Here is a 10,962-nt window from a genome sequence, read left to right as displayed (position 1 = left end):
CTGAGCCTCTCTCCCTCCCCTAGGCCCAGCGGAGGGCCCTTCGCCCCCGTGACAGCCCAGCCGCACGGCCTTTGGGGTGAACTCGGCTCTCACCTCTGCATCCCTGGACCTGGTCCAGGTCCTGGCAACCAGCAGGTGTAAGGGACAAGGTGACAGCTTCCTCCACAGCACACGAGGGTGCCTGCTCCCCAGCTCTCATCCCCAGACCAAGCACCTCCGACGTGGACCCAGGTCTGAAAAGAGAGAGGGGCCTGGGCCAGGCCCAGCCAGGAAGAGACAGGGGAGGGGACTCAGGCTGAGAGGCCCGCAGGCCTGGACGTGGAGCCCCCGGCACCCCTTACTGCAGACGTGGCCTTGCAAGACCCCCTTGCCCTCTCCAGGCTCTGTGTCCACGACGACAAACTGGCAGGAGCAGCACTCGCCTCTCGGTGTCCTTGTGAGGGGCCCACGAAATCATGAATTCAGCACACGTTCAAGGAGCAGCTGCGGGGAGCGGGCCCCGAGGGTGCGGAGGTGACGGGCTCCGGGCCGCGTGGGGCTTGCGTGCCAGTGGGTAACGACAGCTCACCCCTGCCAGTCGCATGCTGAAGGCTTGACAGCCATTTACGCAGAGTAACTCATTCCATCTGCCCGCAGCTCCATGAGGTGTTAGTGTTGACCCCGTTTGCAGGTGAGCAAACTGAGGCACAAGGAGTGTAGAGCTTCCCCAAGGCCACACTACTGCCCACTGATACCCGGAAAGCACGCAGCCCAGTTCTGAACCAATCCAGGGCACCCCTCCCTTCTGCACCTGCCACAGGACCTGGTGCAGGTGTGAAGGGGGTACCCTCCGTCCGGGGGCTTCCCACTGGGAGCAGGCAGAGGGGCATGCTCCCCGGGTGCCCTGAGAAGGGAGCGGGGCCACGGGTGCCAGGGTTTCAAAGTTCTTGGTGTATGTGTAAACAAGGCGTTGAGAAAAAGGGCGTTGCCGCTTCACCCCGGCAAATGCCCCGGACAAGGATATCTGGGACCTGCACTGAGGGGGCAGGTGTTGGCCTGTAGATTAGGGTGCCTGGTGAGCAGGTGACTTAGTCCTTGTCCCTCCCTCTCTCTTCCCTCCTGACTGTCCCACCCGTCCCTGGAGAGCCAGCAAATTCCAGAGTCAGCGTCCACTCAGGCCGGCAGGCAGGATGGCGTTTGTCCCAGAGACACCTTGGCACCTCTCTGCCTCCTCAGAGATGGAGGGCAAGAGGGGGAGAGGTTTTGCTGGCAAAGCGAGAGGCAGAGGGCTCTGGGGGGTTGGGGGGCAGGCAGAGGCGCCAGCGCCTGGCCAGCTGCCCAGGCCTCAGCCCCTCAACAGCACATGTGACTCCCTCCCTCTCCCTGCTGCCTCCCCTGCTATTTTTGGAGCCACCCACTCATACCCTCAGCTGTCTTAAGGGGGCAGTGCCCGAACCCAGTGCCATCAGGCCCAGAGAAGCCGGCCTCCCTTACTGATCCTTCTTCCCCTCCCCCAAACCAGGGGAGCCAGGGACTGTGCCAGGGACCAGCTGGAAGTCCCCCGAAAGTCTCCTCTGGCCCACCCAGGGACCTCCCCACCTCAGAGCCGTCTGGATTGTAACCTGCTGTTGTAACACGCAGCACCTTCTATTCCTTGGGGGCTGCAGGTAGGGAGAAGGGTCACAGCCTCTTTAAACAAATTTTAGAAAATTTTAAATAAAAGGAATATACAGGCTAACATCATGAGCCCCCACATATCCATCACCCAGCTTCAACAATCGTCGATTCATGGCCAATCTGGTTTCGCCTATACCCCTCCCAATTTCCCCCTCCTATTGAACTGCCTCTGTTAACATATCAGTACGTAACTTTGGAAGAGAATAATTTTTTTAACATAATCACATGATTAGACCTTAAAGTTAATAATTCCTTAATATCAGATCTGTAGAGTGCAAATGTGCAATTTCTTATTAATGCCTTCTTCTTCTTCTTCTTCTTCTTCTTCTTCTTCTTCTTCTTCTTCTTCTTCTTCTTCTTCTTTGTTTTTGCAATGTAATTGTTTGAATCGGGTTTCAAATAAGGTGCACAGGCCTCTTTTCAATCTCTTTAAATCTCTAGGTTCCTGTTCCAACTCTCTCTCTCTCTCTCTCTCTCTCTCTCTCTCTCTCTCTTTCTCTTTCTCTCTCTCTCTCTCTTCTTGAGGGGACCAGGTGATTTGCTGTGTGAATTTCCACCGGTTGGGTTTTGCTGATTGCATCTCTACGGTGTTCCTTCCCATGTCCCTCTGGCCTCTGAGCGTCTTGTAAATTGTATTTCCTGTGCATTGTTATTTCTCATCCACTGTAATAGGGTCAAGAGTCCCGATCAGGTGCAGGTTCCGTTCTCTTTGGCAGGGCTGCTTCATAGGGGACCTGGGTGTTTCTTCCACCCCGGGGCACAGCAGCCATTGCTCTCCGGCCTCACCCATCTGCTCATCTGTTATTTGCTATTATCATTATACTTTTTTACAAAATGGTGATATTCAAAATCACTCTTTCCTTTATCAGCTGGAATAATTCTAAACAGAAACACTGCCCCTCACTGACTGTTTGGTATTGAGTGATAGGCAGCTCTTACAGGAAAGGCAGGCTAGGTCCTCGACTCTCTTCCTGTATTTGCCCATTTCCAAATAATGAATTGGCTCTCTAGTGCCCTCTAAACTGTGACCAGCTAGCTTTTTTAAATCAGTAGTGTAATTATGAATTTATGACTCTAAATGCATTCGACTGCTTCAAGCTGTTGCGACGAGTGTCCCATCTTGAGCTCCTGATTTGGTCCGCACCAGTTGGAGCATCCATCTGGGGTACTGGAGGCCCAGGTCTCGCCTCTCAGCCTCTCTCAGCCTTGACCCCACAAGGCCAGCCCTGCCCTCAGCTAGCTGGGCCTCTGTCCCTGCTGCTTTGCCACCTGCACCTGTCGGATCGTGGCCCTTCGTTGTCTCAGTTCAATCCCTCTGGTCCTTTGTACCAGTCTCTCCCCATCTCAGTGAATGTTTGCTGAGTGAATGAATGAATGATTGAATGGATGAATAGTGTCCCCAACTCCGTCTCATCTCACTTCCGTCTCTATGAACCTGTCTCTTTAACTCTGAGGGCCATATTTTCTTCATCTGCATCTAAAACGGAGGATGAGCTTTCCTGGCCAGGCAGCCAGGAGCAAAGGTCAAGGAGGCAGAGGGTCCAGGTAGTGGGTTCTGGGACCCCAACCTCACCCAGCAGACTTCCTGAACCTGGGCTCCACGCCCTCCCACCGTTCCCAGACCAGGCAGGATGTTTTCTGTCTCCCTGCATTCCTACATGCAGTTCCCTCCACCTCCAATGCCCTTCCTCATCCTTCAAATCCCAGCTCGGCTTTAACTCCACTGGAGAACTTTCCCTGAGTCACTTGGGGCTCCCCCTGCATCCTGCACCCACCCCAGTCACAGCCAAATGATGCTCTCACAGGGCGGCCAGGTCTTGGGGATGCTAGCTTTGTCTTTGTACCCCAGTCCCTGACACAGACAGGTGCTCAGTAACTCCAGAAGGAAGGGAAGGAGGAAGGGAGGGAGGAAGGCAGAGAAGGGGGCAAAGAAACACCTCTCATAGGGTTGGAGAGGATCTGGACCGTGAGCACCTGGCACAGGGCTGGGCACGGAGCAAAGCCCAGTCCCTTCCTGCTGCCTGGGCTCCAGCACCTTCTGCCTCATCTGGTTTGGAGCCGTCTCAGGGGTCGTCTCCATACCCGCAGGCCTGAGTCTGTTGCCCATTTTGATGCAAGGTACCCTCTTATTTCTGAGTGGAGCATCTGGCAGGATGTCCCTGCCGCATGTGGAGGAAAGAGCAGAGGGCTCAGATCCTAGAGGCTGCGGACAAGTCCTGGCCACCGCGTCCCAGCTTGTGCCCTGAAGGGACCTCGGGTAATACAGCCACAGTTACAAATGCACAGAGGGCCCTGGAGCCTCCTGGGTTCCTGAAAATGGGGACCACACACATCCGCTGCAGAGACCGTCCTGATTCCCAATCCAGCTCTGCTCCATCCCGGCTGAGGGAAGCGCCGAGGCCTGATTCTGACCTGTGAAATGGGAAGGATGTGCCGGGCTGGCTCCTGGTGGACACCGGCTGGGTAGCAGATGACTCTTACCTTCTGCAGTAACAGAAATGGACCAGCAGATGGCGACAGCTTCTGCCGCCTCCCAAGGCAGGCAGCTGGGCAGAGCGGGAACCACACCTGGTTACCCTTCAGAAGGGGTAAGTGGGAGGCTGAAGGGTGCCTTTGGGGCCAGGTGGGCATCCAGCTGCCCTGGGAGGCCTTTTCCACCTGCTACTCTGCAGATGGGTCCCCTCTGGTGGCCGCACTGCGCAGGCTGAACCCTCCAGAGCTGGACATCAGCACAGACTCAGTGCTCACAACATTTCTTAGGTGGGGGACCAATGGGGGAGGGGGAGTGGTGTCCACCTGGTGTCTACACCCCTCTGTCTAAGGGGTCAACCCACTGGCCCTTCCCAGACTGGTTTGAGGACCCTAGGGCTGCAGACAGGACCTGGGAGACCAGTGACAGGCTGGGGCCCGGGCTCAGCAGGCCCCTGGAGCTGCAGGGGAGAGCTGAGGGTGCTGTGCGCTGAAAGGGGACTCCAGGGGATGAGAGATGCTGCCACGGAGGTGGGGTGGCATCAGGGACTTAGACCAGGTGCCACCGGCCAGAGTGAATGCAGGAAGTCAGCCGGTTTGCAGACCCCGAATCAATTTCTTTTCGAGGTAAAACAAAATCTGCCAGGGGAGGCGGGCGGTGGGAGCCAGACACAGGAAAAATAACGGTACTTTGTAATCTAAGCCACACACGGCGAGGGAGGCTGGGCGTTCTCCACATAAGGCCCTCGCCCCAATGCGGTGGGACTCCACCAAGGTTACCAGCTGGGAGGGACCTTGGGACAAAGAGAGGAGCCGCCCAGAGGCACTGGTGCAATGACAGGACCCCTGTCTGCTGGGGATGGGGGAGGGGGGTTGGAGGGAAGGGTGAAACCCATCAGAGCAAATGGCCACCGGGTGAAGGGCCACTTACCCAGAGGTCACAGGACAAGGAGACAGAGGCTGTGGGAAGCCCAGGTTTCCATTTTCAGCTCTACCCTTTTACTGCTGTGTGCCCTTAAGGAAGTGGCTCGCCCTCTCTGTGCTGCAGTAACCTCACCTGTACAATGGGCCACAGCTGCCCCTCACAGGAGTGTAGGGTGATTGTCTGTGTGCCCCACTTGCCCTGAGGGCTTTCTGCTCCCTAATCAGCACCCCCACCTCACCACCCTTCCCTCCCCCTGCCTTGCAGGGACGGCACAGACCCCTCTGGACCTCTGGCATGGACTCTGGACCGGCCAGTGCTCTCCTGTCTCCTTTTCAATCCCAGCTGCCACAGCCCCAGCAGGAACGAGAGGGCACGCACAAAGGATGTTCAGGAAGGGCTTTGGCGAAGGGACTGTTGACAGGTGTGAGAGCAAGGGCAGACAGCCAGCCAGGGAGGTAGCACCCCAGAAACAGAGACCATTCAAAGTCTCAAGGGGGTGGGTGGGGGGACACATGAAAAAGGGGGCGGGGCCACACCAGAGTAGGACCATGAAGAAGGGGGAGTGGCCACGTGATCAAGCAGAAGCGGGCACTTGAACAAGGGGGGGGCACATGAACACACGTGAGAAGTCACGTGAGGACTGGGTTGTGGTGCCCATATTATGGATGCCAACGCTGAGGCTCAGAGAGGGGGATCAGAGGTCCCTACCCTCAGCCCACCTCCCCTTCAACTCAGCCCAGCTCACAGGCAGCTTCCCCAGCTGCCAAGGGAGCCGGGCACGTGGTCATGCCAGAGGAGGCACGTAAATAAGGGGGCGGGCCACGTGATCAGCCAGAAGTGGGCATGTGAGCAGGGGTGCGGGGCCGCAAGATCAGTCGTAGAAGTCACGGGAGGACGCCAGAGGGGCCACGTGAAGACTGAAGGGATGCGGCCAGGAAGCCCAGAAGCTGAAGAGGCAGGAAGGACCCTCCCTGGAACCCTTCGAGGGACCACAGCCCAGACACCCTGACCTCAGATTCTGGGCCCAGAGCGGGGAGCGCACACGTTCCTGTTTGTCTCGGGCAGTCTGTAGTCCTGGGAGCAGCAGCCTCAGGAAACGCACACCTCCTTGCCCCACCTTTTGGGGCTTTGACTGGGTTCTGGGAACAGCTGAGCCCTGTGCCCCGGCACAGGAGACCCCCTAGACCTCTCGCTGTGGGGCTCACAGGGAGATTCATCCCTGTGTCTGTGCCTCGGCCCGGTCTCTCGCTCCCCGGGGGCTCCTTGGCTGTGACAGTGCAGTGGGCACACCAGGGCAGGCTGCTTGGTGGGAAGGGCAGGCATCGTGGCTCAGGGACTCCTCCCCTTGCCCAGCCCCCAGCCCCCAGCCCCCAGCTGCAGGATGATGCAGGGTATTCCCAGCCCCGCCCTTACCTCCCAGGCCTTCCTGCTAATGAGTCCGGCCTGGGCCTCCTCTTCCTGGAGCACCTGGGTTGACAGGAGCCAGCAACTGGTTGTGGTGCCCATATTCTAGATGCTAACACTGAGGCTCAGAGAGGGGGGGGCAGAGGTCCCTAGCCTCAGCCCACCTCCCCCTCAACTCAGCGCAGCTCACAAGTGGCTCCACCAGCTGCCAAGGGAGCAGGGCCACGTGGTCAAGCCAGAGGAGGCACGTAAACTAGGAGGAGGGGCCAAGCGATTGGCCTCAAGTGGGCAGGTGAGCAGGGGGTGGGGACAGGTGAGGAGTCCTAGAGGTCCAGGGAGGACCGCAGAGGGGCCTCGTGAAGATGGAAGGGATGCAGCCAGGAGCCCCCAGAAGCTGAAGAGGCAGGAAGGACCCCCCCCCCCCGAAGCCCTTGGAGGGAGCACAGCCCCAGACACCCCGATTTCAGATTCTGGCCCCAGAACTGGGAGAGCATGTGTTCCTGTTTGTTTAAGCCAGTCTGTATTCATCGGAACAGCAGCCTCAGGAAATACACTCCTCCTTGCCCTTTTTTCGGGGCTTGACCAGGTTCAGGGGACAGCAGGGGCTCACAGGGGATTCAGCCCTGTGTCTGTGCCTCGGCCCTGTCTCCTGCCCCTCCTACCCCGGGGCTCCTCGGCAGTGACAGGGCAGTAGGCACACCAGGGCAGGCTGCTTGATGGGAAGGGCAGGCTTTGTGGCTCAGGGACTCCTCGCTGCCTTGCCGCGCCCCCAGCCCCCAGCCCCCAGCCCCCAGCCCCCAGCTGCAGGCTGATGCAGGGTATTCCCCATCCCTGCCCTTACCTCCCAGGCCTTTCCCCTAATGAGTCCGGCCTGGGCCTCCTCTTCCTGGAGCACCTGGGTTGTGGTGCCCATATTCTAGATGCCAAAACTGAGGCTCAGAGAGGGAGAGCAGAGGTCCCTACCCTCAGCCCACCTCCCCCTTAACTCAGCGCAACCCAGGGGTGGCTTGCCCAGCTTCAGCTTGGTTGCCATGGTGTCGGAAAAGGAGGAGGAGGAGGAAGAGGAGGAGGAGGAGGAGGAGGAGTTCTGAGATGCAATCCAAAAATACACACCAGCTGGCCCCTCCTTCCTCACTCCCTCTCTCCAGCTTCAAAGCCTCCTTTTGTGCAGGTAAGCGGGGACCTCTTCCTGGCCAGGCAGCCAGGAGCAAAGGTCAAGGAGGCAGAGGGTCCAAGTAGTGGGTTCTGGGACCCCAACCTCACCCAGCAGATTTCCTGGACCTGGGCTCCACGCCCTCCCACCGTTCCCAGACCAGGTGGGCTGTTTCCTGCCCACCTGCCTTCACACATGCAGTTCCCTCCACCTCGAATGCCCTTCCTCATCCTTCAAATCCCAGCTTGGTTTTAACTCCACTGGAGAACTTTTCCTGAGTCACTTGGGGCTCCCCCTGCATCCTGCACCCACCCCAGTCACAGCTGTTTTCTGGATGATGCTCTCAGGGGAAGGTGAGGTCTTAGGGATGCTAGCTTTGCCTTTTTACCACAGCCCCTGGCAAGGTCAGGTGCTCAGTAAATCCGGAAAGAAGGGAAGGAGGACGGGAGGGAAGAAACACCTCTCATAGGATTGGAGAGGATCTGGACCATGAGCACCTGGCCTAGGGCTGGGCAGGGAGCAAAGCCCACTCCCTTCCTGCTTGAGCCTGGGCTCCAGCACCTTCTGCCTCATCGGATTTGACGCCGGCTCAGGGGTTGTCTCCATACCTGTAGGCCTGTGTCTGTGGCAGACACGCTCTTGACTTCATAAGGAGGTAGTGTGTTTGGGAGAAAGGCCTCCATTCTCAAAATCTCAGACTGTGCAAACTTGCAAAGGCCTGAGGGCTGACCTTGAGCAGGGGTTTTCAAAGGGTTTTTACACTGAATACTTCCTGCAAACAAAGCCTTACCTGAGGGCCATTATATAAAACAGATGGAAACTAAGCTGCTTGGGGCGAAGTGGTGGGTGTTGAAGGCGCCTGGGAGAGGAGACCAGAGTCCCCTTCCCCCTGTAGCTCTGGGTCCCCGGGAGATGGGGGATGGAGTTAGGGTTGGTCCTGGCAGTGGGATGGGGCCGCCAGGAGAGAGGGAGCCCTGGGGAGAGCCCAGTGGCTGATAGTTACTAACTGGTACAGAAGGGCTTCAATATTTTCAGAACTGCGTGTTCATGCCCGTGTGGCTGGGCCAGCGAACTCATCTTTCACAGCAAGAAGTCAGTCTATACAAACAAATATGAAAATATGTCCTTGGAAAAAATCATAATGACTTCAACCTTTAATGTCCTCACAGTTTCTTTTTTTCTTTTTTTTAATCTTGAAGGGATATTTTAGGGGAAGTATCTTTTGTTTAAAGGAAATATTTATATGAATTCAGCAATTCCATCAACCTCTTTTTCTTTTGTGGAATTCAAGTAAAATTCAATTTAAAACTGTACCCTAAAAATAAAAAATGAAACGGGGGGGGGGGTGTTGATATGTTGTCATTAGGGACAAAGGAAAGGGATTCTCATCATCGTGATGTGATCGTCGCATCTGCTTTCGAGACTCCACCCACATCTTTCTCTCCCAGCCTCCACGCCAGCCCCCGGCGCAACAACAAAGGGTGCGACCTGTCACATCACCAGGAGAGGGCGCGTTCGCCAGCGCCAAGTCTGCACCTGCGCCTGCGCAATGTGGGGACGGAGAGGGTGCGGGGGTGGGGGTGGGGGTGGGAGTAAAGAAGCCGCCCCGCCCCAGGTTGGGGATGAGCGTCAGAAAGGCGCGCTGAGCGAGGCGAGGAGAGGGAGCCACCGGGGAGGGGACCCGCGCCTCCAGCTGCATCTTGTCCTCCCCTTCCGGGCCCAGAGGATGTTCTTTGCAACGGGAAGGAGAACCCGCATGGAGACCGAGTGCTAGACACAAGGCCCTCTTCCCCACCGTCCCCGGCCTCTGTACCAGCCCTCCGGCTTCATTTCAGCTACATTTCCAGCTGCATTTCCTATTTCCCCATTTACCCGCAGCCCACGATACCGGGAGGCACCAACCTGGGGACCTAAGTGGGCCCAGAGGCCTCCCTTCTTACTAGTGGACTTCAGTCCTCAAAGCCATCAGTCCTGAGTCTGAGACTGTCACAGACCATCCCTGGCCAAACCTTTGAGTTTACAGAGAAGCGGGGTGGGGGAGGGAATGTCCGGGGTCCCACAGCACAGTATTCTGTGCAGTTCGGTCTGTGAAAGGGAGGCCTACAGCTCTTCCTACTGAGACGCTCCCTCTCCGCAAAGAGGGGGTAGGTAATAAGGATCGATGAGATCATGGAAGCACAAGTGCTTTGTAAACTGTAAGGGGTCTTTTGTTTATTTACTAGAGGCAGGTGCACGAATTCATGCACAGGTGGGGTCTGGCCCACCTGCACCAATCCAGCAGGCTCGCCAGGGGGAGGGGGTGTGGGAGGTTGGCCTGCGGGCCCTACCCCCTGGTCAAACTCCTGGTCCAGGGGATAATTTGCATATTAACCTATTCTTATATAGGATAGCTGATGGTGCAAGGCAAGAGCTGCTCAAGACCAGCCCACTGGCTCAGCCTGAGAGCTGGGAGAAGTCAGATTTAGAAGCCACCACTTGGTAATAGAAGGGTTAGGAAAATAAAAGAAACAAAATCTCTGACGTTTTTTTGCAGATGGTATGATAATTTATATAGAAAATCCACAAGATAATACAGGCATGTTGTTGAGGTATTAAGAGAAATCAGCAAGGTTGCTGGACAAAGAGTAACATCCCAATACAAATAACATCCCAATTCAACAGCAATTCTATAATGAGCAATAATTTATTTGAAATTATAATATCTTTTTAAAAAGAAATCATCCACAATAAAATTAAAATTGTACAGAACCCAGAAAAAAACAAAACTTAGAAAAGACATTCAAAGATATTTGTGAAGAAAAACTATAGGCCAAAAAAACTATCGGCTCAAAAGGAATAAATTGAGAGATAGACGTCATGAAGACAATTTCCCCATATTAATCTATCGAGTTAATACAACTCTACTAAATATTCCAAGAGGGTTTTTCAGAGAGCAATGTGAACTGATTCTAAACTTCATATGGAAGAGCAAAGGACCAGGAAGAGACTAGACAACTGTGAAAAAGAGCAAGTCCCTAACAGATACCACGACTCGTTTGAAAGCGATAGTAATGAAAACAATGTGGTATTGGTGCAGGGCTAGACAAAGAGATCGATAGAATAGAGTGCCCAGAAACAGTTCCAAGTGTATGTGGGAATTTGATTTATGATGGCAGTGGCATTGCAATTCAGTGAAAGAGAATAAACTATTCGATAAAAAAGTGTTGTGACATTTGGCTTTTCATATGAAAAATCACACCATCCATAAAGATTAATTCCAGATGGATTAAAGACCTGAAAGTGAAAAGTAAGACTTTAAAATAATTAGAAGAAAATGTAGGAGATCTCACGGTAAGAAAAGATTTCTTAGACAAGA

The sequence above is a fragment of the Cnephaeus nilssonii genome (assembly GCF_951640355.1).
Source record: "Cnephaeus nilssonii genome assembly, chromosome: 19".
In the NCBI taxonomy this organism is placed as follows: domain Eukaryota; kingdom Metazoa; phylum Chordata; class Mammalia; order Chiroptera; family Vespertilionidae; genus Cnephaeus; species Cnephaeus nilssonii.
This window is presented reverse-complemented; position numbering follows the sequence as displayed.